Consider the following 24,715-nt stretch of genomic DNA (forward strand, 5'->3'; position numbering starts at 1 on the left):
TTTTCTTTATATAATGCTTTCCACTAGGAAGATAGCCATTATTACTTTATTTCATTTGTGACTGTGAAATTTTAAGGCATGTTCTTTTGTTAAAATTTCAGTTAGGTAATCTCAAAGTTTAGCAAGGTTTGTCAAGAGAGTTACCATCACTCATTTTTATAAAAAAATATACTTTGATAAAATGCTGAACTTCTGGATGCAGAAGACCATTTCCTAAGCAGCTGAAACCAAAGTAGTGAACTGATAGCTTGCTAGCAACAAATGTTCTGAGCACTACCTCCTAAGGAAATATAGATAGGTCCCCTTTCTATGTCTAACAACAGATTTATATACCAATTAGACAATTTGAGAGACTGTACCTTTGTGGAAGGCATAAGGGCTGAGAAGGCGGCTCAGTCATTGGAAAAAAAAAGAGTGAATATAGGTTACAATAAAAAATGAAAGCTTCTCTAGAGAAGAGGAATAGAGACAAGAGTAAGACTCAGGTCTCTCTGGAGTCTGTAATTTTTATGTACTCTGAGTTAAGGAATTTAGTGCTTAGATGCAAAGGTGCACCTACCAAAGGTGGTAGTCTGGGTGGAGAAACATGAAATAGAAGAATGTTATAAAAAATCAGTGCTAACTGGTTTCCTTTCTTAAGAGATTGTGTGAGTTTATTGTGCTGCAATGTTTGGTGTGAGTTTATCTTCCTGTGTTTTGCTTCAATCCACATAGCTGTCATGATGATGACTGGGGAAAGATATATTATAGGCTTTGGAAATGCAGATTTTGGCGATTATGTTATGGATAGAATGATGACTGCTGAAAGAAGGATGTGTTCCTCGTTTGTCCGTCATTGTGGTCCGGTCACAGCTGGGGTTTTCTTGCCCTGTGAACATTTCATTCACATTGATAACATTGTGTCATGGCATCACAAGGTGCAGAAATGTTCAGAGGCTCCGCATGGAGAGCATCAGGGCAGTGCCTGTCAGCCAGGACCTGGCCCCACCCCGGCCAGGGGCAGGACAGCCAAGGGCCCCGGGGCAGCTTCAGCCCTGGGCATCGGGAGCCTCTGGTGGCGGCCAGGCTGGGCCATCGGCCCGCTGTATGCCCGGCTCAGAGGAGCCATGTCCGGGCTGTGGGGAGCTGTGCCCGGCTCAGCGGAGCCATGTCCGGGCTGTGGGGAGCTGTGCCCGGCTCAGAGGAGCCATGGCCGGGCTGTGGGGAGCTGTGCCCGGCTCAGAGGAGCCATGGCCGGGCTGTGGGGAGCTGTGCCCGGCTCAGCGGGGCCATGGCCGGGCTGTGGGGAGCTGTGCCCGGCTCAGCGGGGCCATGGCAGGGCCGGGCTGTGGGGAGCTGTGCCCGGCTCAGAGGAGCCATGGCCGGGCTGTGGGGAGCTGTGCCCGGCTCAGAGGAGCCATGGCCGGGCTGTGGGGAGCTGTGCCCGGCTCAGAGGAGCCATGGCCGGGCTGTGGGGAGCTGTGCCCGGCTCAGCGGAGCCGTGGCAGGGCCGGACAGGGCTGTGCGGAGCCTGGGACCTTCTGCGACACGGCCGGGCTGGGGCTGGCGAGGGTCCTAGGCCCCGGGCGGGTCAGGGTTGATGGTATCCTCAGGGATGTGCCACACTGAAAGGCTGTCTGAAAATGTTCATTCTGGAGAGGCAGTATAGATGGGTCATATTATGTGAAATGTCTTACTGATGTTTTAGGTTCATTCAGGAAAACTGGTAAACACCATGGAGGTGAAAATGAGTAAGAGCTCAGTTTTCAAGAGAATAAAGTCTCAGAACCTTTGTTGCTCTCATTCGAGCCCTCGTGCTTTGTATCCCTGGCAACTTCCAGTTACATCAACACTGAACTGGAACAGCCTTCCTGTGCATGTTTTGTCCATCATACAGGTACTTCAATAGTATAGGGATGGAAATTTATGCAGCTAGATAGGCAGTTCTCTAAAGCGATGCACAGATTTCACCTTGATACTTGGGATTGCAATTTCTGTTACCTTACACTGCATTTTTATCGGGTGTGTGAAAGGCAGTACAGTAGCTTAACCAGCAATGATAGTATCTTACACATCATCTATGGAAAGCTAAAAACTTTTCCACTTATATAAGGGTTTTCATGTATGAGTTTTTACTGAATGAATTTTTAGTTATTCCAGTTTTTCTGGCAGTGAAAATTTTTACAAGAATTTTTTCCTCATTAGGTTCTTAAAAAAGTCATAAGGGAGAAAGGTATATTTACAGAGTTTGCTCGTACATACAGAGGCATACATAATTTCATCAAAGGTTATTGCTTTACTAGTAATAACTTCGAAGTGACAGAGGTAATTAACATTACCTCGAGCATAGCAAGAGCCTTGCTGTAATGGCTGTGTAAGTGCCTTTTTGTACATTTCTTGCTGTTAGTTTCAGAAACAGAAATAATATGAGAAGGCCCAAGGAGACTTAACTAGATACTTGAAGTGAGGACCAAAAGATGATCTGAACTCCATGCCACTGGGTAGATTATTCTGCCTCTTATTCATCTTATTCCCTATCTGCAATCTCTGAATGCTGTACCTTGACAAGTTTGTGGGCTATTATATGTAACTCTTGCTGTTCCATCTGATCTTTAATTTCAATATGTCTCAGCATGGTCTTGAAGCTCTCTTTAGATTTTGTTTCTTTGACTTCAGTTTTGTTCTTAGTCTTTTTTTTTTTTTTTTTTTTAATTCAGCTTGATATTTTTGCCTCTGCTTTCTGCTTTGTCCTTTAGCTGTATCTTGTCCTCCTTTTCCTCCTCCTCTTTAATCTCAGGCTTGGCCTTTCTCTTACTCATAGCTTGAGATTCAACCTTTTCTTTTGACACAGGGCTGACACTCTCCCCTTCTCTTTGACCTTAGACTTAACATTTCTTATGTCCTCTGGTTTTTCTGTGTCTTGTTCTACATGCTTTTTTTGGCATTGTTACTTTCTGGCCTGGAGTTTCCCTAAGGGGATTTATCGTTCCATTTGCCATTCAGAATTTCTTAACACGGCAAATTACTCTCTTCTGCATCCTCAGCATTTCTCTGGTCTGTGTTGCTGTTTTGTGTCTAGGCTTCATGAGTTTAATTCTTCCTGACTTCTCATAGCAGTTTGCAAATTCTTTAGAAGATTTGTTTTGTTTTGATTCAAAGTGAGTCTAACATCTTTGTTTCCAGCCTGCTTGTTGTATTTTGGGTTTGTTTTGCTTTTGGGGTTTCTTAGTTGTTTTTAGGTTTAGTTTGGTTTTTTTCTCTTTCTCCTCAGCATGGTTTATTTTTTTCTTGCCACTTTTCGGATTGTGACCAGTAGTATTAATTATTGGGTTTGTTTGAAAGCTCATTGCACCTATATTATATATGACCAATATTGTCATCTTTTCATCCTTTGTTTGTAATTAAATATGTATTATATTCTATTCAAATATTTATCTTCATTTATTCTCCTGATGAGGAGGAATTTTTAATCTTTTTTATCAGCTATATCACACATGATAACTTTTTTTAATAGGTGGTTCAGAATGTTTCTGATGTAGCCCACATGAGAAATTCATCTGTGTTTTGCCAGTTTTATTAACAAAAATTCATATCCAAATAATTTTGAAGGCAAGATGATTTCTCAAGCCAAGTTAGTACTTTATGGAAAAAATAAGCATCACTGTAAATTCACATCACTTGTTCCTAGCTGCCATCATGCCTTACACACAGCTTCATTTCTCCCCTCCATCTGCATCCTGCGGCTATGGCTTCAGCCTTTCCATTTCTGTGTTACTGCTCCTTTGCTGCTGCTGTTGTGTCTTTGGTAGCAGCCCATTTTCTCTGAAGAGCAGTCTTTGTTTATTGTTTGTGTTAGGCTGTTCTGCCTACTTCCTCTGTTCATCTTTGGTCTCTGCTCGACTTTTTCCTGGCCTTAGACCTTGCCAAGATTCATACAATCCTAATATTTCTTTTTCTTGTAGTTTCTCTCTGAAGCCACCCACCTGTTTTGTTGTATATTTTAGTTATTTGTGGCTAAGTGTGCAGTCCCTCACCTCTGGCTTCAGAGGAGTGTCAGTCTTTTTGTCTGCTTTCTCTGACTATTGTTACCACAAGGGTATCCTTATGGGACAGGCAGAAATCAAGACTAGAGGTACAGAAAAGTTCAGAGGTTCAATTATGAAAACAGAAATAGATAGCAGAGAATTATGAAGAATGTATGTCAGAAAGAGGAAGAAGAAACAAAGGTTTCACATCTCTTTCTGGTCTGCTTTGAAGACAAGGACTGTAACTCAGAATATGTATACATTGGGAGGGAATGTGTGGACGAGAGGCTTCCTGTCTTCTGGTATGCAGCTTTTGATTAAAGTTGCAAAATAGGGAGTTTTTTTTCTGGATTAATTTCCTCCCTTTAGGCAGAGATACTGCCTATTCAGCAAAGGAAAAGTTACATTTCACTGCCTTTGCATTATTTGATACTTAATTTGGTTCAAGTAAAGAAATTAAGATACCACCACTAGTTTCTTAGATGTCTCAAAATCAACATTACCTCAGCTGGTATATGTGAAGAGTAGGCTGTTCGTTTTCTAACTTGAAGCCCACACTCTGACTCATGAAGATTAGTAAGTCTTCTGTAATTCAGGATGCCTTTTTTATCCCCCACTAAAATACAAAGGAAGCCTGTGGTCAGATTTAGTTATTTTGCTTTCATATATTTTAATTAAAGTAAAAAATAATTTCATTTGCATATCTCTGATACTCTTCTAGCTGGTCTGTGTCTCTTTCCTGCTGTGAGATCTACCTCTAGCTAGCTTTCCTCTTCTGAACATCTCCTTCCTCCCAAACTGTACAGGCAATAAAGAGTTGAAATAGCAACATCTGCTTACTTGATATTCTGATTTCTGGACTATCGATGCTGAGGGAATATCACAGAACTGCCTGCATGCATTTACCCATGCTTTCAGGCACATGGTATGATTCTTGGGGTGTCCTGCACAGGACCAGGAGTTGGACTTGATGATCCTGACGGATCCCTTCCAACTCAGTATGTTGTATCACCCATTGTTTAATCACTGATTTTCTTTTTATAGTTAAAAAGATTCAAAAATTTAATTACTGCGAAATATGTCACTACGGATGAATTTTTTCAATTTAACTGTTGGAAGAGATTATTTTTGAAAATTTTCAAAAGAAAGAACTTAGTATGAACTGAATTGAAAGGGAAAAGTATATAAACACTGTAAAAGTTACATGTTTAAAGATGCTAAGATTAAATTTAAAAGGGTACATTTTCTTAGAGAGACTTCATGAATCTATCTCCTCAAACAGAAGTTAATTACAATAGTCCAGTAATTGTGTTGAATAAATTTGAGCATCAAAGAATAAATAAATACATTTTTCTAGCTTATATTTAGGTATTGCCTGGAACTAACAGGGGTTTTGGGGAAGCTGGAGAGTGTGGGTCATGTTCAAAATAAAACAGATTCTTTTATGAGACAGAAATTTTATTTCTCAAGTAGACTAAAATAACTGTACATAATGATGGAATGTCAGTATTACTGGGTTCTTGTTGTATCACCTGTAAAATCAGAGACAGTTGTGGTAATTTTGAGAAATTACTCAAGTAAGTAATTAAACTGGGTAGCATTAAAACTAGGGCCATTATAGCACCATCAGATTTAAGTTAAAAAAATCCGTGAAATGGCATGCAAACTGTTATGGATTTCACAAAAATATGCTTAGAGAGATTTGCCAGGTTCCCATAATGTTTTTATTAAAATTTTGTAAGTATGAGGAAATCAGTTGTCACAGATATGAAGACAATACTGCTCTTTAGAAAAGAAAAAAGTGTGTAGACAATGCTATATTTTGTCTTAGAATTAAAGTGCTAGTCTTTTAATGTCTACCTATGCTTCCAGATATAAATGAAGTGCAGTATTAGCTGTTTCTTTTTTGAAAGCAATTGACTTTTGCAGAGATAAATTCTAAACATGATCAGTAAACAGACACTGTGGTTTACTAAAATATATAGAGTTTAATTTATAACTTAGTCATCTACAAGCAAATTAAGTTTGCCAAGGACAGCTATAAAGAAGACAGTGTAAGACAATATGAAGGTGAAAAGAATAAACACATAAGTACAGAGCTAAACCTGGAAAAACTAGTTCACAAATAGTACCTTCTTAATTTTTATGCTTTAAAGCTGGGTACTATTTTGGTACCATGGAGACACAGTAAATGCAAAAATGTTTACCAGTAAAACTGAGTTCTCTTCCTCTTCTCTCTTCTTTCTTCTCCTCTCTTCTCTTTTCTTTTCCCTTCCTGTAGCAGTAATTAAGCTATAAAGGATGATGAAATAAAGAAATGCAGGTTTAAAATAACTGAGAAAGGAAGCTGTGTTAGCCCTAGTGGATTTTCACTGCCATTCACAGCCACTTAAATCCTTCCTTATTTCTTATATCCTAGGTTTAATCATATACTACTGTTGGAGAATTGGAATGGCTGTCAGCCTATGTGAGCAGTGAAATCTCCAGTAAAAGTGCCACTGTCATATGGATAGATTTAAGACATTACTATAGCTTGGAATTAAGACTGTCCTAAACTTTAACATCTGATTCCTCAATGGGTGTGTATGAAAACCCGCAGTGTTGCCAGCCTTCCCCTGCAGCAAGTGTCCAGATGGACACTTTGACAGTTTAGCTAGGGTGTTTCACACATTCCTTATTCATAAGGAATTCTGCTTTTCTTCATATTTCAGAATTTCTTTTTTTTAGACCTGTCCACTGGTACCAGCTGTCCACTGGTAGTTATTTCCAACTTAAAAGGTAGTCACTGTGTTTACACAGAATTGAGGCTGTTTGCAGCTGTTAAAAAGAATTGCTCTTACAGGGAGTGGTTTGGCTGTAGAGGGTTGAACCATTCCTGAGGAAGTATTCACAGTTATTCAAATTGCAGCATCTACAATCTGTATGCTGATCAACTTAATTAAAATAAGAACAAATGATAGGAAGTGCCTTTAAGAGCGATACAGAGAAAAATGGAGTGCATGTTTCCCCTGCAAAATGTGTGCAGGGGATAAGTAAATCCCATAAAAATCTGCTGGCTTTGGAATGGAGAGAAGTATTTAAGGTATTAAAGTCTTGAAAACTATTAAAATTACCTGAGATGCCTTTCTTAACACTATTAAGATTTGAGTTTTAAATCACAGGGTCTCAAGATACTCTTGACAGAACAGACTGTTGGTAAATACTGGAATTTAATCTATCTAAACAGTAAATCTAAAATGGATAGATTATTCAGAAATAGTCTATCCATGTCATTTGAAGTATAAACTAGGGTTTTCAGTTGGACATAAGAAAGAATAAACAATAGCAAAATAGCTTTAAAATATTGATTATTTATATTTAAATTAAGCTGAACATATTTTAATATATTTGGCTGTTGAAATTTTAGTATTTAGCTATGCATAGTATATGTTTAGAGAAATATTTAAAACCAAAGTGCTTTGACATTATTTCTTCTGTTTCTTTGATTTCAAAGTATTTACTTGCCTTAGCAGGTTCTCAGAAATGTATACTTTTGTGGTATACAGGTTGAAAGACAATTCTGTCTTTGTAGCAGTGATCAGTCTGCAAAGACAAAAATATTGCTAATAATTTTTATGACAGAAATCAATACACTATGCTTAATGTATTTATTGTGTTATTAATATTGTGATTTCTCTTTTGTAATCTTGAAAAAGAGTGTTACAGATGATTTACTAAGTAACCTTTTCTGTTACCATTTGTGACTCATAAGTGTGCATTTCTTTTCTTCATTTACTGAAGAGCACTATATATTTTTTTCTAACAGGAAAAATTTCTTCTGTAACTAAAATGACATCATGCTGCCTCCTATGGGGGAATGCTGAAGCCTTCTCAAAAGTACAACACAGTGGTAAGTACTAAAATTATGTTCATAACAATTCTTTTTTCCATAAAAAAGTAAAAGAAAGAAAGGAAGTCTCTGCTGCTGGTTTTCTTAAATTTGTTTGAAATATCTTTGTAATATATACATTCAGTTAATATGTTTGTTTACCATATGTTCATCCAATGAGACATGGAATACAGTGCATTCTAAGCATTAGTGTTGTTTATGTGCTAACTCATGAATTGTTATTATTTTTAAGCTCTATAAGTATTGAATTATGCCAATCAGTTTGTAGTTAAAAGACATGAGATTCAACTTGGCTATTGTGACGCTGCTATTCAATAAGGTTGAGGGTTCCAGGCCACACTGTACCAGATAGAGCTGATTGTATTTGGTTTGCAAGACAAGGTTGGGTTCCAGAGTTCTTACAGGGCTGTACTAAAAAAGAGGCTTGGTTACTGTTTCATATTGTTACCATAAAGATCTGTTTCTTCCTCTCAGTGGTTAGCAAAATATGAGAGAACATTTTTAATGTATAGCATATAGACAGATAACACATATATGTATGTGTATATGTATGCACACAGATATACAAACATCCTTATTATATCAATATGGAATATGATAAGACTTTAATTTAGAAATCTATGCATAGAATATATTTTATTTATAAACACGTTAACCTAATTACCATTCTTTCTTACTGTGCCTTACACTTTGATTAATGAGAAGGGAATGAGATGTACAAGTGACCAGAAAAATTTCTTTGGTGCACGTTCTTCCTTATTAGTTTATATTATCCATGAATTTCAAGGCAGATGTGACTTTTTCTATAATAATTGCACTAGCTGTAGTACAATGATGTTTCCATTTTGTGTTGACACTGGGACCTAAATTCAAAGGGAAGGAATAATAATATATCTGATGTGATCATAAAGTTGTGAATAAGCAATAATTCAAAGTGTGACAGGTTAGTTATGAGAATCAAGGGTACCATTATATGAAGTGTAAAATTTGGACAAAGAAAATAACAGGTTTGAAAATTCCTGTGATTTTTTGCATCACTGAACCATGTTTATTCCATTTTGTAACAATTTACATGTAATCAAATAAAAAATACTTTATGAACAGGGGCCTGTTTAATAGTCTAGCACTCACAGTGATTGTGATAATAGCTGAGCTCTTAGGAGTTACATAGTGAGTACTACAATGTGTATGAGTGCCATACATAGAATTCAATTACTTTACTTCAGAGAACTCATGACGTTTTTCTCAGGAACTAGTTGAGCAACTGATATAAAGAATAAAATGCTTATATAAAGCTGAAGTCAAAGTTGAAATAATAACTTAATTTCTTTGGAACTAACATTTTGTGGTACATTTACCTTGACTGGCACTACAATAAGCCACAGCCATGTTCCAAGAAGGGAAGTTCTCATCTCTAGAGCTATCACAGTACACCGAGAAAGACCACAGAAACTGGGGAGAGGATTTTGAAAGGGAAAATGAGGGACGGAGGAATTTTAGTTTTCTCTGTTTTTTCAGCATTTTGTTTATTCATAACTCACAGCAGGAAAGTCAGAGAGGAGGAGAAGAAAAGGAAGTAATCAACATTAAAACAAAAAAGTGAGATGGAGCCTCTTGATGTGTGGCTTTTAACTCATGCTGCAAGTTAGTGAACATCAGAAGACAGCTGTGCCTTTTGAAAATTTCCTTGTTTATGTGAGGTGATAATTGGACTATGCACTAAAAAAAAAAAAAAAAAAAAGAAAAAGAGGTTAGAAAATGAAGTTATAAATCAGCATAAAATTTATTTCTGCTTCTCAGCTTCCTAATTTTCTGAAGTCGCCACAAATATTTGTACTCAACTGCCAACCCTGAGGTACTCCAAAATTCTCAACGGAAATACAGAAATATTTGTTAGTTTCTTATTTTGTCTAGAGAAGGTTTGTACTGAGAATTATTTTAGGAAACAAATAGAAATGGATCTGAAGGCCTTCAGGATAATGCATAATCCAAGCCAAATTAACCTTAAAGTTGTATTTTCAGCAGACAATAGGGATCCATTTGGATAAACAGAAGGAAAAAACCAAAACGATAACTAGGGATGATAGCTTTGACAGATCATAACTATGACTTTAGCTATATTGTAGTCTCATATTTAAGAGAAATACATCAAGAAATCCCTACATCTTGAACTCTTTAACTGCTTATTTGCTATCTTTCTCATCCATAATTCCAGATAAAATTCTTCAACATGATAAACCCATAATCTTTCTCAAGAATAGAAAACATGAATTTATGTTTGGAGTAGGTGATATGTGTTTCCTGGCAACCCACAATATAGTATTAAAAATTGAAGCAAACAACTGGCCCATGCTTTGTCTTCAGATTTCGATCTTGCATCACAAGTGTAAGTCAGTTTAAATGGTGGAATTTCATTCTAGAATCCCAACCTGACAGATGAATGTGCAGATGGAGCCCTGTGGTAGTCTGTGAAGTGCTGTGTCGTTCCTTTGATGTAGCCACATACTGTCAGATTCTCAATCATGTTCTCAGACTCTGATCAAACCTTCTGTCTTGTATCATTTATGGCAACAAATGTGAAGGAAAAATAAAGCCTTTATATTAGAAGGCAGGAATAAATTGTTCCAGTTTTAGTCTTGGGAGTTTGAGGAAACAGATCAACTCTTTATTCTCTGAGGAAAATCAGGGCACAATACAATTCTCATTCTTAGAGCTGTCAGCTCTCCTCAGCTTACTTTTCAGCTCTTGGGATTCAGATAAGAATCTTTGCCTTCCTCTTGTCAGGGTTTATGGCTGCACATGAAAGTACTCTTAGCTGAGCAGTCCAACCTCTGGTTAAGCAGTGTCTTCCAGTCCTCCAGTTTTCTTTTTAGTCTGTCACTGATTTTATACTCTTAGGTGGAAGAAAAATGCCCCCCACATTTTTTTTTCTGTCTTGGTGAAATGTCTGCACAATTTTAGCATGGAAATCCATCAGTTACGTAGGCTCCTAAGACCTGTGCTATGATATACAGGCTCTGCTGATATTATTGTGTGCATTCTTCCTACCAATTCTCTTAATTTTGAAACACAAGGAAAGAAAGAAGGAAAGAACTCAGTTTAAAATTATTCTCTTTTATAAAGATAGAAGGTGTGTTTTCCATACTGAAACGTAAGTGATAAACAGGAGCAACTAATGAAGTTACCAGTTGAACCCAGACTGATGGTCTGGTCATGTCATCAATTAATTGAGGCCGATACTCAACATTTCAGTAGGTGTCCAAATTGGAAACTGTATCTTCTTTAAGAAATTCCAGTAGTGTAAATTGAATTTAACACCTACTGTTTTGAAATCTAACCAGACTTTAATGAGAGTTTGTCTGGATTTTGTTGTAGGATGTTCCACAGCTCTCTATGCATCTCCAAATTTTTTTCCAGGAAGAGTATTCAGTAATCCTAAATCCAGCGTAGCTGTGTCTCAATTGATCTAGAAAAAATAAATTAAGTTGCAGCATCTGCTTTGCTGTGAGATGTTACTGGTAAATCTAATCTTAACAAATCCATTACATCGCTGATATTAGGGTGTGTTTTTCCATTAAAGGTAGACGTGAAGAGTAGAATCAAAATATTCAGATTCTCTAATGAATATAAATAATTCCTTGCTTCTATTTGAATTCAAAATGATGTATCCTTTTTTTTTTTTTGTCCAGTATTTAGTTATGTATTTCAGTATGACTGACCTAAAGTATCTAAAAGTAGGTAAACTGTAATGAACTCCACCAATATGTGAATTACTTAAGAACCCAAGTGAAAAATGGATATATGAAGCATTTTTCAAGTACTACTCAACTATGAAATAGCAAACACCAAAACTTTCCAGGTCATTAAATTTACTTGCAGGTGGCAATGTAATTGAGTAATTTTAAAACTTCTACCTAAGTTCACTAGTTTTATTAAAAGCTTTGGGTAGATAGTAAAACAATTTTATAAAAATATGAGTCATGGTTGTTTTAAATATTTAAGACTCATACACTGTTTTTACGTAAGTAATGCTTCCAGAAATATTATTGATTTTGTAGAAAATAAATTTGAACATAGCATTACACAAAGTATTGTACAACAATAACAGAAAATAGTTAAAGTAGTGTAATTTTAACATTATACAGACTTCATGGATAATGGGAGTTCACTGAATCATAACATCATGAGCAATAAGTAAACATGAAATAAAAAATAATCACACTGTTTTGCACAGGCAGCTCATTTAAAGTTCAGTCATGTTTAATTCAAAGAACTAGAGTGCAAATTTTACTATCTCGGTGTTTAAACTTGGAAATGTTTTATTACTGTGACTAATATAATTTAAATCTACTGTACTGTACAACAGATAATGACGTTATATCTATTACATATGTTTCTACAGGGAAGTCTTAAAAGAAGTTTGTAATAACTCAGTGTTGTTTGGTTTTTTGGGGTTTTTTTCCTAAAAACAGTAAAGCTTTTGAGAACAAGATTCCAGTGTAAATGAAGTACAGGCAAGCCATTGTCCTCTTCCTGTCAAGGTTCAAAACACACTGCATCTTCATTTTTAACGACAAGACCACAGTTTGCTTTGTTTGGAGACCTCAGTAGTTGATGAGAAAGGAAGAACATTTGTATCTGTTAATAAGTATTCCTTTATTCAGTTTTCCTTTATTTCAGTTATATCCTCAGTTTTCATATAAAAGGAATAGCTCTGTGAGCAGCGAAATCTTCTCCAGTGATACCAGTGATACCAGTGTCATCCTGGTATCTCTGTGACTTAATTTGAGCTCTACACCCCAAAGTTTCCTTTAGAAACAACTGACAGAAGATGATTTCTAGGATCATGGACTCCAGCTCCTATAAGAGGGGATGATGAGATCATACAATGCTTTTTATACAGGTTGTAATCTAGAGTTTGAAACCAAGGGCTACACTGATTACTGGTGGAAACCAGTAATGAGTGATGTCTCTCAAAGGTCCATACTGGGACAATGCTATTAAATATCTTTATCAGTAACATAGACAATGGGATTAAGTGCACCCTCAGCAAGTCTCTGGGTGACAGCTGCAACTGATTCACTTGGGGAAAGAAATGCAATCCAGGGGTACCTCAACAGTCTGGAGGAGTGAGTCTATGAAAACTGAATGAAGTTAAGGAAGAGCAGTTTAAGGTCCTGCACCTGTGTCATGGCAATATCCTTTACCACTAGGGGCTGGATGGTGAATGGATTAAAAGTAGCCTTGCAAAGAAGGACTTGGAGGTACTGGTGGATGAGAAGTTGTTAATGAGTGAGCAATGTGTGCTTGTAGCCTAGAAATCTGACTGTATCCTGGGCTGCATCAAAAGAAGTGGCCAACATGTTGATGGAGGTGATTGGTGCCTTTTATTCTGCTCTGGTGAAACTTCAGCTTGAAATACTGCATCCAGCTCTGAAGTTCTCAACACAAGAAAGACGTGGACATGTTAGAGTGGCTTCAAAGGACAGCCACAAAGGTGATTAGAGGACTGGAGCACCTTGCCTGTGAAAACATACTGAGACACTTGGAGTTGTTCAGCCTGGAGAAGGCTCTTATGAGACCTTACTGCCGCCTTTCAATATATAAAAAAGGAGTGATAAGAAATGTAGAGAGAGACTTTTTATCAGGGCCTGTAGTGACAAGGAGCAAAGGGGAATGGCTTTAAACTAAAATAGCATAGATTTAGAAGGGCTGTAAGGAAGTTCTTTATTGTAAGGGTGGAGACACACAGGAACAGGTTACCCAGAGAAGTTGTGGATGCCCCATCCCCACACGTGCTCAAGGCCAGGTTGGGTGATTTTGAGCAGCCTGAACTAGTGTGTGGCATTCCTGCTTACGGCAGGGAGGTTGGAACTAGAAAGTCTTAAAGGTCCCTTGCAACCAAAACCATTTTATATTTTATGATATTTCTGTATAATATCATACAGTGATACTATATGACTATCTATGCATGTTTATAAAACATGCAAGAGTATTAAGGTAAATGGCTGAGTACATATATATAATGGGTCAATTTTAACACTCTTATAGCACTAAAGGTAGCACTCTATGCATCTCAGCATTGGAACTGGAATTTGGAGATAAAGTAGAAAACTAGTAATGATGGAATCACATTCAGGTTTTTTGTTTGTTTGTTTGTTGTTTGTGGTTTTTTTCATTTCTTTCTTATTTTTAAAGAAATTATATCACAATGAAACCCTTCTGAGTAATGCCCTCAGTGTACCTATTTGCAGCTGATTTCATGATTGTGTGCCCTAGCCATAGTATGAGACTGTTCATCAAACAACATGTTAGAAGAATTAAGGTTTTTGGTTCTTTGGGTTTTTAAAAATAGGCTTTTAGTACAGCCTTAGGAAAAGAACTTCCAGCACTGCTCCAGAGGGCCTGGATATCCCATACATTCTATGTTGTATCTGCTAAAATACTGAATTATTTCCATTCTGTGCTAAATGCGAGTAATCCACCACAATTATGCTAATCACTGCCCTGAAAACAAATTGATACAGCTGTTGAGTGACTACGGAAGATGATGGCATATTTCTTTCTTTTTTGGAAGAAAAAAAATAAAATGTTTTTGCTAGCAGGAAGCCAAACTGCTTGTAGAAATTACTTAGAATTGAAAATCACTATTTGATTCTGAAGGTAAATATGTTTGTTTGTATATATGAATATAAAATACGTTTAGCTTTAATTGCATGCCAATTTAGACCCAGATAGCTGGCATTGCTCAGAATTTTTTTAGAGTGTTATTTTTTCTTTATTTTCTATTGATGTTGTGCAAAAGATATATTTTATATATATATATGTATGTATGTATGTATATATGTACATACACAGTTTTTTCTATTGGATCTTAAGTATGAAAGCTGAAAGTATCTCAACCACTCTTTCTACCAACACCCTCCACACATTTCCTTTCATATATACTGCTTAGCATTTAATTTTTCTTTTCCAAGAAAAAAGCCAGAGAGAGGGAACACAACAAAATTATGGTAATATTGTTATCCACAACCTAAAAAAGACCTCAGAAAATCTGAGTGTAGGTGGAACTACTCAGGTTAAGTAAAATCAGATTCTGTCAGCTTTCATTATAGGCTCTATTTCTTATGAAGATGTATGAAGTAGTACTATTCTTTTTTTCACCTGGTTGCAGCTGTATTAATAGCATTGGAGATTTGCCTTTCTGCGCTCACAGCATGATCATGGATTTAAAGCTTACACAACTATTCACAGAATGTCAGAAAAACAGCCTGAATTTTTATGTTTCAATATGACTTCAGGAAGTAACTGGCAAAATTTGGTGCCTAGTTAAAATCTTAAAAACCTGCATTTTTTCTTTATGTAAGAAATCAATAGCCTGCAACCAAATATCTATTAAAATTCTGGTTTGTCTCTCCATAGTGGAAACAAAGCTCTTTTATCTGGAACTAAATCACACATTTAATTCTAATGTAGTTTGCAGTCAATGGATGTAATTATACTGAAAGATTTTGTTGCTTCTATCATTTGAGTCTTTTTGCTTGGCTTTAAAGGTACGTAGGTGATATTTCCTATTCTGTATCATACCATTATGACTGCTATTGCTGGCAGACATATGTCATGAATTTGATTCATAAAGATGAGATGCAAATCCTTGAAAACTATCTGTGAATAATGAGGTGCAGTCTATTCTTACTTAAACAATGTCACCAAAATAGGCTGCAGGTATCCCTCCTTGAGCACAGGAGTTGGATCAGATGAACTCCAGAGGTCCCTTCCAAATAATCTATGAACGTGTGATCTTCATATAAGAGCAATTAAATTTTTCTTTCTATGGATTTAAAATAACAATATGACCCTTTCATGTCTCTAAAGGACACAAAATTATTCACATGAACGTCTCTGTGTTAGAACAGGAAAAAACAACCTTTATTCTCTGACTCCAGTATTTATAGATTCTCGACAATAACCAGGGATTGGATAATTAAGTTACCACCTTCCCAAGCACACTGGTCATGAGAAACATCCATCAAAAGATGTTTCTTAGAAGGAACGTGATAAACAACTTATGTTTATAGAACTTTCATGGGAAAATAGCTAAAACTATGAAAACATTATCAGAAGGCTTTAGTTTTCAGGGTGACATTTTCACTTTCATTATATGGAAGTATTAAAAAGGATGGAAAATACCCCAAAAATTTATGTTACAAGTTTAAATAATGATGCTGAGTTAAAAAGTTAGGTGATGAATAACTAGAGAGTTAGTGTCTGTTGTTAATACAGTTCTATTTAAAGGAAGAAAGTTAAAAGAAATATACTTTATTTGACCAAATGAAACAGAAGTAAATACTTTAAAGACTACTGAAATAGTTCTTATTTCATATTTTTTATAAAGTATTAGTGAAATACAACTCATTAAGTGACATGGTGTGAGTCTACAATACAAAATCCAAACAATGGTCGAACTAGGATCTGTTTTTGTTAAAAGCCATCAAAACTAAAATGTATAAATAGTGAGCTAATAATCTACATAAGGGTACAAGAAATTCAGATCTGATATATTCAGATCAAATATATTAATATTTGAAATCAGAATTCCTTAAAGCATATGTATGTGAAAAGCAGGAATTAAGCAATCTGAGTTTATTAATTAACAAAGCTGGACTCTCAATAGATGAATTTAACAAAGAGAATGGATGTATTAGAATTTCACCAATGAAAATTGAAGCTGGGACAGAGTAATCACAGCAATTACACTAACAGGTCATTCTCTTGGCAGCTTCATTGTCTTTTGGAATATGAATTTTCAGTGTTTTTAAATATTAATATAGTATTAGTGCAACTTTCTCTGAGCTTTTTGAAATTTAAATAGTACCACAGTATGCACAGTATGCTACGGATAGCTATAAAAAAAGGAGTTAAAGAGTTATCAAAACTTGTGTTGACCTCTATTTAAAAACAAATTGGAACTCATTTGGTACAGAGTGTTTTTCAGTGAAAAAATATCTCATGGGGAATTTAAATTAATTCCTTAGCTGAAGAATTTTTCCCTATAGCTGTGTGTGGTTTTTCATTTGAAAACTATATGCTGGAAATCATCAAAATCAGAAAAAAAAAAAATAGCTCAGTTTCTTTTTTTGTTTGAAACATGAAATAAGTAGTCAATATTGCCAGAATATGGCAACAACACTTAACAGTTTGAATTATTGGCAGTGTAGCTCCCATGTCTAGAAGTACAATGATCTCAGTGCAAGACTTTAGAAAGGATAATTGTTGCAAATATGCTGAAGTTCAGGGCCAGAGAAATAATGAATCAGGACTCCTGGATGGTTATCTTCCATACCTATAGAAGACAATATTAAATTCCAAAAAAGTGATTAGCACCTTGCCAAGGTGATAGCTGTATCATCATTTTGAGGGATGGGCTTCAAGGAGCAGCAGCTGTCTAAATAAAGGCGAAAAGGAGATTTGATTTGTTTGTTCTGAGAATCAGTAAGAATACTGCTGAAAAAACATATGTGTACTTTCTCACTATTTAAAAATAATTATATACAGCTGTAAGCAAGATCTTTAGATGATGGATCTTTTTCTTTCATGCCAACGAAGGCATTATGGAAGGAATTATTTTGAAGAATGAAGTGTAAGATCACACAGGAATTACTGACATATCTCCAATATGAGGTAGAATAATCTTCTCCTCTGTCAAAGGGATTTAATTGTCTGTCCTGACCTCCATCTGTTCTATTAATTGACTGCATTAGTTTGTGGTAGATATTTTTGGCTGGTATTATGTTTTATTAGTGAGATTTCTTAAGATAATATAATAGAAGCACACAGGAAGTTGTAACTCCTGCCATGTGACATGGTATATTTTTTCTCAATCCTGATCTAAATCAGTTGACTGAGGGCAGAAGAAAATATATCAGTCCTTCCTAGTCAACCTGGCAGCTGCAAATTGTATTCTGGGCTATTTTTTTTTGCAATATCATCCCATATGGATATGATATGAGAATAAAAGGAAAAAAAAAACCAAAAACCAAACCTCAACCCAAAACCAAATAAGTAAAGAAAACCAGAAACCCTTTACAAAAGAAATGAAATTAATTCCTTCTACACATTAAAATAAATTTTATATTGATTGATTTGGTGGACATATTAATTTTCTGGTATACAAAAGGAAGCTAAAAACAAATGACCAGGGAGAAGAAAAGAGTTACAGGAAAGAATTATGATTTGGAGAAAGGAACATGCTAATGGTGTGCACTCTATGAGAAAGATTTGAGAATTAGAAAACAACTGAGAAGGCAATATGCAGAAGAGGAAAAGTATAGAAGTACTTCTATAAGAGGACATTTTCAAGCAGGGAAGAACAAGAGTAAGGTGGGTCTTGAAAAGGTACCAAGGCATAATGTTTTGTCATTGAATCATATTGTTAAAAAATATTTCTTGTCATATTTCAAAATGCCCATGTAGTTTTGCAGTCTTGTGAAAGTAGGTAGGGTGTTCTAAATAATATTATAAGAATTTTAGTAGTAATAATAGTAATAACAACAACAGCAACAATATTATATTCATCTTGTTAGACAGTTGTTTATAAATGGTACTCATTGCAGCAAAAAAATCATGGTAAATATGTTTTTTTAAACATAAATAACTCAAATATTTCTAACATAATGCTTATTTTCCACAAGCATATCAGTTCTATGTTGGTAAAGACTAAAGATGGCAAAAATGGATAAACTTGTTCTCTGAGATATGATTTTATACCAAGCAAAATTCATTGCAACAGTTTTTAAAATAACTTGAAGATGGCTATGGGAATAACAATATTAATGACAACAATAATAAAAACAGCCTCAGAAAATAAGATTAACTGAATAGTAAGTGAGAAAATATCTGAATTTTAGTCTTAACTTTGTACACTGAATTTCCTACCAATGGATGCTACATCGTCTTCAATAAACTATTAGCACAATTAATGACAGAAGAGGCAAAAACTGTGAAGAAACTCATAGCAGAATAAGCACTTCTAGATTTTAGTCATGAGGACTTTGTTCATGAAACAAACAGGAAAGTTACAAGGTTCTTAACTCTATGATTATAAAGATAATTCTATATATTATAATATATATATTATATATTGGTAAGAGGTGGAAGAAAAATCATCTTGTTACAGGACAGGTAGCTGTCTAATCTGGGCTAACCACTTTGGCTTTTTCAATGTAATCTTCAGGATGTTTTCATACTGGTTGATTTCAACTAATATTTAATGTCAAAAACCTATGGTTATAGTCAGAAGAACTGCTGCCTGAAGTGTATGCTTCTGGTATAGACAGAATATCTGACTTTTTCATATACAGTCCTGGAATTGAACATGAGCTTTAGTATTTGTTTCCAAGCTAGAGAAGATATCTATTCATTGTGCTAGGAAAAGATGGAAACATTCCAATAATTGGAGTGAAAGGGTGAACAGGAAGAGAAACGGTAACTTCTGTGTTTTTTTGTGGCCTTCCATTTCCTACTCAGATACAACTCTACACATTACAAAGTAAATATGATATATTAGAGTAGATTTCTGAAAGTAGATTTCTTTGATGCAAGAAAATATAATTACATGTGAGATGACTTTGAAGTTTCCCATGTAATAGAATGATAAGGATAGTCATGCAGATAATTTTGAGATTTTTTTTTTCCTAGGAGAAAAGCATTGGATATTATTCTGAGATTTCTCTTAGAATTATTAAAAGACCATGAAAGATGGATTTATTTTTATCATTTGTGAGTGTGTTTGTGTGGAATTTGAAATGGAGGACCTTTTTAACTGAACGGAAAACTATCTGGAAAATATTTGATATTTTTCCAAGCTTAGCTTTCTGTTGCAGTCCGCAACCTCAGGATCTCGCCCAGGGAAGCAGCAGGATTCTGGGGACCAGCATGGAACATCAATGGGATGGGCTCCTGGTTCATGAAACCATTTATTCAGCATGGGAACAAACTCAGATCCAGAACAGACAGCCCCGAACAAAGGCCAAGCAGGGGTTTTTGGGGGACACAGCTCTTGACGGTCTCCACCCTTGAGGGTGGAGTTCAGGGTCAGGGACCAGTAGAAGCACACCAAGGGAGAAACCCCCCAGGGACTCAAACCCAATCAGAGCACCTGGGTCATCCTCCACAAGGGGTTTGGGGTGGGACAGTGTAACTCTTTGTCTCCCCTGAGGCACGCCGCAACAGCTTTCCTGCTTTTTTGTCATGTTCATCAGTGGTGAGGAAAGATATATCTTGATTTTATCCATGAGGTTATATCTTAGTCAATAAAATGGTCCAGGTCCTGTTCTCTGCCCCTGAGGCCATACGACATAGCAGAGCTTGCATCTCTATAGTGAAAAACTTTCTTTCTAAAAAGTAAAAATAAGAGCTGTCTGTTGGGGGATACCTCAGTGGCCTATCCTACTCCCTGTTTATGCCTGTGTATTGGCTGGGAGGTATGAATACTGGGACAGGACAGTGTTGGAGTCCATGCTCTAGATCTATCTAGTTTACAGCTTAGGCCCTGAATTCCAGTGTTTACTGCATTGGCCTGAAAACTGCTTAAGATATGGATCCATAGTGGGACTTTTGTATGGTAATATTATGCTTAGCTTTTAGGGGTCCATAGTATGTAATATAATTCACAGCTCCCAGTACTTATGTCAGCTATAAAGTTAAGGATTTCATCCTTCATTATTGAATTCAGCATAGACAGGGTATATGCCTGTATAAGCATAAGCAGAGTATATGCCACAGACTCTCTTCTAGGTAAGCTTTTAAACTGTGCTTGCCACGAATGGGAGAAGGAAGTGGGCAAGGCAGCAGGCAGCCCAGGAATGGTTTCATTATGTCTAAAATCATGGAATAATATTTTCAGTTGGAAAAGACTTCTAAGATTCAGCCCTGCCACACCCACTACTAAACCATGTCCCTAAGTGCCACATACACATGCCTTTCAAATGTCTCTGGGGATGGTGATTCCATCACTTCTGTGGGCAGCCTGTTCCAGAGCTTAGCAACTCCCTCAGTGAAAAAAAATTTCCTAATATTTAACCTAAACCTCCCCCACTCCAACTTGAAGCCATTTTCACTTGTACTATTGCTTGTTATTTGGAAAAAGAGACTGCTCCCCACCTAGCTTTCAGGTATTTGTAGAGAGCAATAAGGACCACTCCTAAAGGTTCTTTTTCTCCAGGTGAAATGACCCCAGGTCCTTCAGCCACTCTTCATATGACTTGTGCTCCAGCCCTATTCACCATTGATCTTCACTGAGCTTCATTGATCTAACAACATTGATCTAGCGAGTAATTCTGATGATCCCATTTTTCATAACATTTTGTGGAGACTCATTTTTGCTGAAACATGTTCTCTTACCTCTTAAATACAAGGGGTTCAAGACAGCATTTAGCGGGTGAAAGCCCACTAAGTTAGGAGGAGAGCCATGCAGGAAGAGAAGCTGGAGGACACTCTTCCTTGTGCTGAAGGTTGTCCACTTTCAGACAAATAAAGAAAACCTTAGGGGAAGATTTACTTGATAAAATTTGATGATGCAAAACCATAGTAAAGATAAAATCCAGTCACAATTTTTATTTTATTAAATAATCCTCCTACGAACTGCATAAGGCTTGCTTGAAAGTGACAATACCTGAGAAAATTTGTACTTTATGGGAATTCAGTGTTAGTTTTCTCATAGTCCAAGGGTAAGAGAGAAGTCTTTTGGTTCAGGGAAAAATGCCTCAGAGAGTCCTCATAGGTATCCCATCCTTATTTGAAAGCTAAGGTTTGTAACTTGAAAGAGGGAGCAGTGGGTTTAGATTTCTTCAGGTTAATGAGGGTAGCCACTCAACTTCCTCATTTCCAGAATGAATGTGTAATTGTGACATTATCATATGAATGAAGGCAGTATCACCACCTGGTAACTGAACCAGGGAATGAAAATGTCCTGCCTGTGTCTCCTGTGTAATTAAGTTCTAAGAATTTGTATAATAAAGCAGCAACTTTTTTTGGCCGTATAGTATGTTAATGGCTGTGTGAGTGTGTGTGTGTGTGTGTGTGTGTGTGTGTGTGTGTGTGTGCGTGCATGTGTGTGTTCATATGCCCAGCTGGTTTAAATTACTTTTTCCACCCTGTTTCTGGTTATTGTAACATTTTTAATGTCTCCTGTTCTGAGACTAGAATGCCTAGAGGGAGATATCAAATTCTAATCATTAAATAGCCTCAAGAGATCAAATTGCATATCAATCAGTCCCTTAGACAGTTTCTCAGTTGGTTCAGACAAGAGTTTTAGTTTCTTTCATCCTTGACAAGGACATGCACTTCAGTTCAATGGTGAAGACAAGAAAGAGAGGACTAAGACCTGTGAGTTTCTTTGTATAATATTTAGACAAAACCTGTTAGACTTCCTTAAGAATTTTTCTTTTCACTCATTTGACCTTACTTACTGGAGAGGAGTTAAGACTCATTCCATGTTACAAATGTTTTTTTATGGAGGTCTTGCAGTGCTGGTGGGTAATGAACATTGATTTTTTTGGAGTTTATTCAACTTATGAAGGCCTACTCTGTAAGCCTAATGTATAAAATACTGATTTTTGTGTGCATGTATTTTTTTTTTTTTTCATATCCATAAATTAGTGATTTCCTCCAGGTGTAACAGATTTTACTCTACAGGAGCTTTTGCCTTAAAGAAACTCAGAGCTGAACATTCTTTTGCACATAATAATCTTTTTGTTTTTGTAGAAGCACATATGAATTTAAGCAAAGAGAGGTGCATTAAAGAAACAAAAAGAGACCCAGAGTGTGTTACATTTCCTTTATAAGAATATCAGAAGTTAAATCTGGAAATGATGCCATCAGTTGTGCTAGACTGTACTGATGCTATTTTTTATACATTTGACTAGAATATGTACTAGAAATGTAGTATTTTCTTAGGACTTCACAGCTGCAATTAGACCACAATTGAATATCTACAGTGCTCATTCAGTCATGGGAAACTTAAATTCAGATCACAGTTTGAGCTGAATGGAACACACCCCTAATTTAGGATTATTACTTATTTCAGGCTTATGTTTGTATGGAGTTTATGCCATGTTCTTCCTTCCTAATATTGAAACCTTATGTTTATTTGCAATCTTAATCAATTTGTCCTAAGAAGCAGGAAGTATCCTAACATTTGTGTGGTTGCTGAAATTCTTCTCTACTTACACATAATAGTAGTTGAAATTTCTGTTCAAAAAGACAGTGAGATAAGTGCAACTGTCTGAACTGAGCATTCTTGGTTAATCTTGCATCCTTCTGGCCATACAGTTCTTTTATAATTTTAAATACAAAAAAAAAAAATAAGGGAAACAATATCTGTGATTGTTCAACAAACACCTCTTATAATTAGATTGAAACAGCTGTTTTTTTGAGAATGCTGAATTACTTTGTTTTTTCTTGGAAAGGAGTGATTATCATGTTTTCTTTCCCTCTGCTTTTCAAATTGGTTTCATTATTGAGAGAACTGCAGTTTTCAAAAACGTTGTAGGAACCACACAGCTTTTTCTCATAATCCCATTGTTCTTTTTGGTAGTGTATGAGATTTAGAAATTCAGAGTAAGAGTGGTAGCTCCGGGCAAGAAGCAATGATACGAAAGAAATGTGTGCCCATTTTCTGAAATGTAAATGGTGACTCTAGTTTCTAACCTGAGGGATCTACTGACACTGTCCAAGCCTATCTGAGCCCATTTCTCTCACTTGGAGAAATTCATGGAGGGATAAATGCAGCATGTTCTTTAAAAAAAAAAAAAAGCCAGTTTATATGTATACAATGTTTGTATGTAATTTCTACTGCTATTCAGGCTTTATTTCCATATTAAAACACTTAAAAAATTTCTATCTTTATCTTCAGTGACTTCTAATCATACAACTAAAACCAACTTCAAAGTCAGTCATGATGCTTGTTTATCTGGCATTTATTGTCACTTTAAGCAAGGGTGAATCATAATTCTTAAATTTGTACCACTTTCTTCTCAGTTTAAACTTTAAATCTTGAAGAAATTTTTGGCTATGAATTAATTAATTATAATTCCCACCTAAATAATTCTATTATTCTGTGAGACATTATTCAGATAATCATCCCTAGTGAAGTTTATAATGCTAAGTTAATGTCATGGCCCACAGTACAGGGCGGGGTGTTTGTTGCAAATTCTCATCAGGCTGAACAAAAACACTGGACCATGTGTTGGGAAACTCTTCTGCTTTATTGTACAGTTGTGTTCTTAGCTGCAGCAACCAATTAAAGAAAAGAGGAAGAAAGAGAGGAGAAAGTGAGAGGGGGCACGATCTGTGTTTCTCTTACGTAAATTAGGCTTTTTGCATGTTTTTTCACCCCTGCACAGCCAGCCCTTCCCCAGGAAGTGAGTTGGGGTGAAGGGGACTGAGCACAAGTCTCAAGGCAGAGCAGGAAGTTGGCTCAGGACATTGCTGCCCCACCCCTCCTCTGATCACCTTTCCTGTAGCGATGCTCAGAATGTTTGAGACAAAATATGCTTAGATCTGGTTACAGATACAGTACAGTTAGGATTATTATAAGTCTAGAGACTTATAAGACTATAAACCCCAAATTTTGTTTTGGGGTTTATTTTGTTTTGAAGTTTTTTTGTGTGTTTATATGTATTTCTATGAATAATTTTATAATAAATAATTTATTTGAGTTTGGAAAATGCTTATAAAAATACAACAAAATAAACTTATACGTGCTATAGGAAAAATATTTTTTTTTGTAAAACTTAACTGTGTGTTAATTTGAAGCCACACA

At 36.1% G+C, this 24,715-nt stretch overlaps 1 protein-coding gene across 5 annotated transcripts in view; it reads left to right on the top strand.

Annotated features, from left to right (window-relative positions):
• NLGN4X (neuroligin 4 X-linked) overlaps positions 1–24,715 on the top strand; it is a 277,033-nt gene that overhangs the window by 139,532 nt on the left and 112,786 nt on the right. For 3 of the 5 annotated variants that reach the window (XM_086880154.1, XM_086880153.1, XM_086880155.1), the window contains one exon: positions 7,810–7,893. The gene's annotated coding sequence lies outside the window, so the exon portion shown is untranslated. Of the gene's footprint in view, positions 1–942; positions 1,877–6,423; positions 6,584–7,809; positions 7,894–24,715 lie in introns of those variants that run through there. The other 2 variants (XM_023918305.2, XM_086880156.1) reach the window with 2 other exon arrangements.

This window comes from Cyanistes caeruleus, chromosome 3, assembly GCF_971803275.1.
Source record: "Cyanistes caeruleus chromosome 3, bCyaCae1.hap1.1, whole genome shotgun sequence".
NCBI lineage: Eukaryota > Metazoa > Chordata > Aves > Passeriformes > Paridae > Cyanistes > Cyanistes caeruleus.